The sequence below is a fragment of the Pteropus medius genome, unplaced genomic scaffold, assembly GCF_902729225.1.
Source record: "Pteropus medius unplaced genomic scaffold, Ma_sr-lr_union100, whole genome shotgun sequence".
NCBI classification, from domain to species: domain Eukaryota; kingdom Metazoa; phylum Chordata; class Mammalia; order Chiroptera; family Pteropodidae; genus Pteropus; species Pteropus medius.
The window spans coordinates 719,444-727,778 of record NW_024353788.1 but is presented as its reverse complement, the minus strand read 5'-3'; the positions used below and the strand labels follow the sequence as shown (position 1 = coordinate 727,778).

Below are 8,335 nucleotides of genomic sequence, written 5' to 3'. Positions count from 1 at the left end.
GGTGGCTTCAGAAGCTGAAGAGGAGTCCACGATCATCTCAGAGATTGTGGAGGAAGCTACATTGGTCAAAGCCTACAGTCCTTTCAGAAGCTATGGTGAAGACTGTGGTGGGCGCAGATGTTACCATAAAGTCCTGGTAGTCTCAGAGGCTATGGTAGAGGTCATGGTGGGCACAGATGCCACAGTGAAGGCTGTGTTGACCTCAGAGACTGTGGTAGTGATTGTGATTGTTTCAGGTCCTATGGAGGTCTTGGAGTCTGTGGTGGAGACTTGGTGAGCAAAGATGTTATCATGCAAGAAGTGGTGGGCACAGACACTGCAGTAGTGAGCAAAGTGATTTTAGACATTCTAGTAGAGGCTGTGGTGCATTCAGAGTGTGTGGGGTACACTGTGGTAGACACAAATTAGTGTCAAAGTAGTTGTGTGGGACACAGACTCTCCGGATGTCACAGAGGCTGTAGTGGATACTGTCATTATCTCAGATGCTGTGGTAGAGGCCAGAGTGATGACAGATAGGTAGGTGGAGGCCTCAACTGTGGTGGTAGATTCCATGGTGTTCTCAGAGGTGGTGGTGGTGGAGGCCATGGTAGTTTTAGAAGCTGTGTTCTTAGAGCCTATGGTGGAGGCTGTGCTGGGCACAGACATTGCCATGGAAAATGTGGTGCTCTCAGAGTCTACGTTGGAGGTCTCAGAGGCTGGAGTAGAGACTGTCATGGGCAGAGATGCGGTGGTGGAAGATCTGACAGTCTCAGAAGTTTTGGAATGGACTGTGGTAGATTCAGAATCTTTGGTTGTCTCAGAAGCTGTGGTGGGCACAGATGCTATGGTGATGGTTGTGGTCATTTCAGATTTTGACTGCTGATTCAACTGTGCTTCTGTACTGAATGAATGAATCATTTGACCAATCTCCTTTGCACTTCTTTCTTCAGAAACTTTGCAAACAGGGCCATCAGCTCTTTTTAGGCAGAATGCTTGCCTACATGAATCTTAAAATCTAACCCATGTTAAGGAGGCATCACAAACAGAAACTGCACATCATCTCTCTTGTGTGCTTTACACTAAGGAGAGTTGGAGCTCAAAGGAAGGAGAAACCGTTATTTGAAAACCACCTTGAGGTCATCTGGACTGATTTCCCCAGATGAGATGGAAGTCACAGGTCACACAAAAATGAGAGAGCCTCTGGAGCAGAGACCTTCAAGTGCAAATCCCCTGTTCACTCTTTGGGTTTTCAGCACACTGTCCCTGATTGAGGAAAGCCTGCAGTTTCTAATACACGAACTGAGGGCAGTCAAGCTGTCAATTTCAGATGAGGCCAATTTTGCAAGGTTTCTTTAGGCAGTCAAGGTCAGAACTGATGTATCAGGCAATTTGTAAAGGTTCTCTGTGAAGAGACTCAAGAAAATATGAGGTGAAAGATCCTTGGGATGATTTCTGAATTTATTTTATTTATGTATTTTGTAAGTATAAAATAGCAGACCAAGTATTAGCAGTGGGAATGGATTAGAGGAGACTCTGGGAGATTAGCCTAAATTTTTCTCTGTACTTCTCATTTATTCATTCAAAAATAGTCTTTAAAAACCTTCTATAAGGTGTGTGGTATCCTAGGCATGAACTCAGTGGTAAAAAAAAAAAAAATAGATACGGAGCTTATATTCAAGTGAGGCAGAAAGATAACGTCTGAAATAAAAGATCTATGAATAGTCAACCAGGGCTCTTTCAGAGGCTAAGAGAAAGAGGCTCTCTTGTCTTCCATATCAAGGACAGACTATGGCAATGATGGCTCAGAAGAGAAGTGAGGGGCTGGAGCACCTAGCTAAAGCAGAGAAATACCTGAAAACTGTTTTTTTCAAATAGAAGCCAGATTATTACAATGCCACTTCTGAATATGGAAAAGCAGAGCTTCTGAGCTAGCTAACATGATACCGAAGGTGATGCAGAAACTAAGTGACTGAGAAAGCCAGCATGACAGTTCTAGAAGACACCACTTCCAATATAGCAGCCCTGGAGGCACTGGAACACTGAAGCACTGGAAAGCTCATAGCAAGCGCAGATCCAGAAAAGTCTGTATGACTGTATCAACAGACCGCCAATGTGTTTAAAAATGAGGAACACTTCAACAGGCAGTTCAATGCTTAGGAAAAGGCTCAAGAGTGCTAATATAAGGATGCAGTGTTGACCAGGCGGCTCTCTATTTAGAAGGAAAAAAAATATTTATAAGGAAATTGAGAATTATCCAACTGGTTATAAGAAAAAAAGTTGCTCCAGTCTTAGCTCACCTGCACAGAAAAGAGCACGTGGCTGCAGAAAGCTGTCGGGGAGAGCTTTAGCATACCAGGGCCCATGGAAGCAACAGCTGTGCTGGCCTAGGACAGCTTCTGGAAGCTGACCAGCAGGATCAGGCTACAGTGTCAGAGGTCTGCAACTCTCCACACTGCAAGTACGCGGATAGCGAGCATGCTAAATTGGACCTGAGTGCGCTGGTTTCAGAAGGGGGATCAAGAAGAAATCATCAGCGATGGTTACACGACCATGTGAATGCACTTAATGCCACTACACTGTACACTTAAAAAATGGTTAAAATGGTCAGTTTTATGTTATGCATATTTTACCACAATAAAAACTTTAAGAAAAAGGAGGAGGAAAATTAAGAGAAGAAGGAGCAGGAGGAAGTTAGCAGCAACACCACAGCACAAGTCTGGGGATGACCCACCACAGAGCTGACAGAGGAAGATGAATATTCAGGACTGTGCTAGTATTTTGCTTTGCAAAAAAAAAAAAAAAGGGGAGAAATTCTGGTATGCCATTTTATGCACTTGGAATTTATTTAAGAGTATTCCATACTTCATTACAGCCATGGTTTGGAATGTTAATAAAGACTGTCATTTGTAGTTCCCAATTCCCAAAATTTGCCACCTGTGTCGACTACCTGTGAAACGGTCCTTTTTTTTCCATAACAGCTTTCCTAAGACACAAGCAAGAGTTAACTGGAAATATACTGTCATGTTTTAATACAGTTGATTTTAAAACTTGTGAGTCAAATTCTAGATAAATTACATTCTGAACAAATGGAGCAACAAGCATGGACATTCTCTCTTGGGTTCGTGTAATTTATTATTAGAGATTTTATTTTATTTAATAATTGTTGCTAAAAGTGAAGTTTACTAATAAGAAAATTAATTAGAATTTTTTAAATTTGTTTTGTTTTAAAAAGGACATTTGTCCCTCACAATATTAGATACATCTAAATTATTCAATCTTTTAAGAGGCAAAATTGGAATAAGAAACTATTTTGAGCCTTATAATATTATCTGACCCAATAAAAGATGCCTTTACGATCTTTGTTTAAAATCTATGAATAGCAATATAAAACGGGTGTGATGCTTAAATCTGTAGATGCAAATACTGGGGGAAAAAGCTAACAATTAGAAGTCATTGCCTCTGGAGGCAGGACTCAAAAGTGAAAAGAAATGGGAGCATCAGAGGTGGCTGTTTTTTGTAATGAGACTTTCAGACTATTGAAATTTTAAAACTATTTACATGAATTACTCTAGTAAAATTTGCAAAGGAAACATACGCACAGTGAGTATGACATGAGGAAATGAAGACAATATTTATAGGAAAATATTTCGAGAAACTTGGCAATGAAGGAGGGCATTGCTGGGAACGCTAAACGTTGTTAAGATGGACACTGGAAGAACTGAGATTTTCCAAGTGTGGACCCTGAACCATGGGCATCAGGATTGCCTGGGAGCTTGTTGAAATGCAGATTCCAGCCCCCACTCCAAACTTAGGAACTACAAGGGAAAGAACCAAAACCTACATTTTTATAAATAATCTCATATATATACAATAAAATATTACTTTGCCATAAAAAAAAAGCAGGGGGCGGGGAGAGGGAGAAGGAAAGCTTGCCATTTGCAACAACATGGATGGGCCTTGAGGGCATTGCGCTAAGTGAAATAAGTTGAACAGAGAAAGACAAATACTGTATGCTCTCACTTATATACGGAATCTAAAGAAAAAAATCAAACTCATAGATTCAGAGAACAAGACTGGCGGTTGCCAGAGGTGGGAAATGGGGGGTGGGCGAAATGGATGAAGGTGGTCAAAAGGTACAAATTTCCAGTTATACTATGAATAAGTCCTGGGGATGTAACATACACCTGATGACTATAAGAAGTAATACTGTATTGTATATTTGAAAGTTGCTAAGATAATAGATCTTAATAATTCTCTTTACACAAAATAAAGTGTAACTATATGTGGTGATTAATATTAACTAGACTTACTGTGATCATTTTACAATATATACAAATATTCAATCATTACGTTGTACACCTGAAACTAATGTCATGTTGTATGTCAATTATACCACAATAAAAATAAATAAATAAAAGCTCTTCCAGGTAATTCTTGTGCACACCATTCCAGAGTTTGTTTGGACACTGATGGGAAGGACGCTGGAGAGGGAAAAGAAAGAAGCATGGGAGGGAGAGAGAAAGGGGGACACTGAGAACGCAGGAAGGGTGAGAAGGGAACCAAAGCCCACGTGGCCGGACACTCCTCCAGTGTAAGGACGAAGAAGGGAGGGAGAGAATGAATGCAGATGAGGGTGACTGGATAGATCCGATGGTAGGAACATGAGGCAGTGCCTGTTGGCATTTTTGCACACTTGTAACTTTTTTTAATTTATATGTCATTCTTTGTGTGATATCTCCCTTTCCCGGTAGGCTATGAGCTCCCTAAAGGCAGGACCTGTCACTGCTTTGCTCTTCAAATCTAGCACTGAGCAAGTGCTCCTAAAATATTTGCAAAATGAACACATGAATGTCATGTTCAGTATGATGTGGCATCCAGGTGAAGATGTTATGGGGGGAGGAACCTTGAAAATATAGGACTGGATTTCAGAGCAAGGACAATCTAGAGATGAGTCATCTGCAGAAAAAAAATAGTTCGAAAATGAATGGGCTCACAGAGATGCAGGGAGAAGGAAGAGAACAAGATGTACAAGACAGCAGTCTCCAGCAGACTGTCATTGAGAGAGAGCAGAGGGAAGACACAAGAAACAAACATCGAAGGAAATATTTTTGAATGAACAAAAAGCCCTCCTGTTCATTCAACCGGCTTCTGTAGATTCTACACCTACCCTCCCCACTCCCTTTTTAGGCATGCCATCCTACAGTGGAAGTGAAGGGGCTTTATAAGTTGTCAACACTGAGTTTTAATTATTAAGAAGAGAAACTTGAAATTCTGCAGGAGTCTAGGAGAGAAGTCAGATTTAACGGCTAGAAATGTGGAAGCTCAGAGTTTGCTTCTCCTAGGGCTAATTTCGCTCACAACTCCCATAGCCCTGGGCTCTCTGCGGTCCTTTGGCATGTGTTTCTCTACATGGGGATTATGAGAGCTGACCAAGGGTTTAAATTTAGGCAGCATTTCTGGAAGGGATATTTTCACTTGACTTGGCTTTATTTAGACCTGGAGCCTAGCTCTAATTAGAAATTAAGAATGATATAGAAACTAGGATTTTCAAGATAGATACAAAACATGTATCAAGCAGCTCCACACTCTAGGATTCTAAGGGAAATGAAAACAGCTGCTATTTGTGTTCATGCTTAGAGCTGAGGGTTGGAGGGAGAGGATACAGGTGAATTTGCAGCAAGGTGAAGGTGGGGGTCAGAGTCATGGTCAGTGGGGGCAGTCTGGCGCTTAGAGCCGGAGCCGGGTCCTGAAGAGGGGTTCGGCCTGAGACAGAGCCTGGGAGGGCGCTCGGCGGACCGGAACTGGCAGGAGTCGCGGGCGAGTGTCCCCGCGCGCGCGCTCGCACGGGCGGCGGCTCCTCCCGGTCCAGCCCTGTTCGGGCGGACGCCTGGGTGCCAGCGACCGAGAGCCACTGATCTGCTCTGTTAGCGAGCGAGGTCCGGGAGCCGCTGGCCAGTGGAGGAGGGAAGGAGAGAAGGCCGCGGACTCCCGCAACCCCGAGTCCCCACTGCTCCAGGATCCCGCCCCGCATCCGGACCGCCCTGCTGGGCTCGCCCCTTTGCTCTGGCCCCTCACACCTACCCCAGCCCTAAGGGTCTTGGGAGCTCGCTCCCGGGGAGATGCTCTCTCTGGGGGGACCAGGACTCCATAAACTTGTGAGCAGGGAGCCACTCGTGAAGTGATGTTTCCTAAAGAGAGCCCAGCCCCGCAGCTTGCTAAAGGGTTTCTCTCTAAATTTTAAAGTGATCAAAACTGCAGGCCAAAAAAAATCCCTCCCTGTGTGCCCACCCACCACACAGCAAGCCAAACCATCGGGATGCCCACTGCAGACATTGAGAAAAACTAAGGAATTTGGGAGAAAGAGGGAAGAACCATCTGAGTGAGAGATGTTTGTGATTTTTTTCTGGAATTTTCCTTTCTGCTGGGAATGGGTAGAGTGGAGATAGAAATAAATCCTCTTTCCTCTCAGATCCTTTTGTTGTTGTTGTTGTTGTTGTTGTTGTTGTTGTTGTTGTTGTTAAAAACAAAAGACAAAAGAAGAAGGGTAAGGGCTCTGGGAACTCACAGACATTCCTATTTACATACACTCTAGATAACAGTGGATGAGAATAGTATAGATTGTTCCTGAAACCCAGGGGCTCTGTTCTCAGTCTCCTCCTTCTCATAACCCCACCTCATATGACAGATCTGGACTTGCCTTCTAAGGTTCCCAAGCTTCCGTTAGCCATGCTGCCCCCATCAGGACTCAGTGTCTTGTATTGGTCCCTACCCCATGTGTCCATCAAACATCTTTTCATTCTCAGATCATCATCTTCTAGAGAGAACACTTGCTTGCTTTACTCATTCCTTCTTTTCTATTCCCCAAACTCACATCTTTCTTGCTTATCATCTCATTCCTTGACCAGTTTTAATAACGACACAGCAGATGAAAGGTTGATGCTGTCAACTGTCAGTACTTTGCCCTTCCTAGAGTCAAGGAAATAGGAATTGTGCGTCTAATTCCTCATCCAGGAAAGGGATAGAGCAAGGAAGAGCTGGAGGTGGGCACTCTCTGAAAGATCATTGTGAGGAAGAGATCTGGCCCACACCAAGAGTCTGCTGCTCCATTGAGTAGACTGGGTAAGAATTGGGACCCACATTATCTTCTGGGTCATTGTCCTCAGTGTTGTGGAACAGTGTACGGCGTGTTCGCGCCATATAGGAGACCTGTGATTGGGAGGAGAAAAGAGAACTGAGTACCGTCTATCATGTCATTTGCTTCCTCAACACCCTTATCCCAGGCCCTTTGGTTCTATTTTCCCTGATCCAGATCTTATGCTGCTCTTTTCCCAAGATTCCATCCAAACTTGATCCTTATTCCAGCCCCAGATTCAATACAGAGTTCTAGACCTCACCTCCAATTCTTTCCTCTGCCCTATTTGTCTTGTCCTCATATCCCCTAATCTCATATCCCAGACACTATCTCCAACCTTCAAATTTTCCTTCCTCTGCATCCTTTTCCTCAGCCCACAGCCTTCCCTCCAATTCTACTTTTCATGTCCCATGGATCTATTGTCTTTCCCCACAGTTTTTACCACCACTACCCCTCTATTGGTATCCCCATCCCCACTATATCTCTTCTCGTAGTCTCATTATTCCCTCTAGCTCTGATCCGTAACCTTTTCTCAATGCCCTATCCCATGGGTTCATTTTCTGAAGCATCCCTGTTCCTTACCAAAAAGATCAGGCCAAGGAACATCTGAAAGAGTATCACTGCCACCAGGACCACAATAACTATGGCCCACACAGGAAATGAACCATTCTCCCCTGCCACTCCAACAGGGAGACCTCCCTGAAAGCCACCTTTGTTCTGGTATGGGGCTTCTGACATGATAGAATTGAGCTCCATGCTGGATGTGGGTGAAAAAGAACCAACTGCCACCTGATGAGTAACCGCAGTTTTATTTGGAAAGGAAGTAGAGATAGATTTGTCTCCTGTGAGCTTGACTAGAGATTTCATAGTCTCTGTGGTTTCTATGTTTCTTGTAGGGTTTTCTGTGGGCTTTATTGAGATTTTTATTGGTGTGGTCCTTCTTTTGGTAGATGTGATCTTCTTTGTGTATACTATAGGCTTTTCTGAGGATTTTGATGTTTCTTCTGTGGTTGCGATGGTTTCTGATAGGTATTTTGTAGTCTTACTCGAATCTCTTGTCATCTTCGAAAGGACCGATGTGCTCTGCAATGATAGGGATCTTGTGATGCTCTCATGAGCTGATGTGCTCAGTTGTTCATGTTCATTAGGTGTTGCTGGGGCCCTTGTGATCTCCTCTGCTGATGTATGTTCCGTAGGCATCACTGGGGTCTTTGTGATGCTCTC

At 43.6% G+C, this 8,335-nt stretch overlaps 1 pseudogene; it reads left to right on the top strand.

Annotated features, from left to right (window-relative positions):
- The first annotated feature begins 1,641 nt into the window (after positions 1–1,641).
- LOC120593365 (gamma-soluble NSF attachment protein-like) lies at positions 1,642–6,232 on the top strand (annotated as a pseudogene).
- The last annotated feature ends 2,103 nt before the right edge of the window (positions 6,233–8,335 follow it).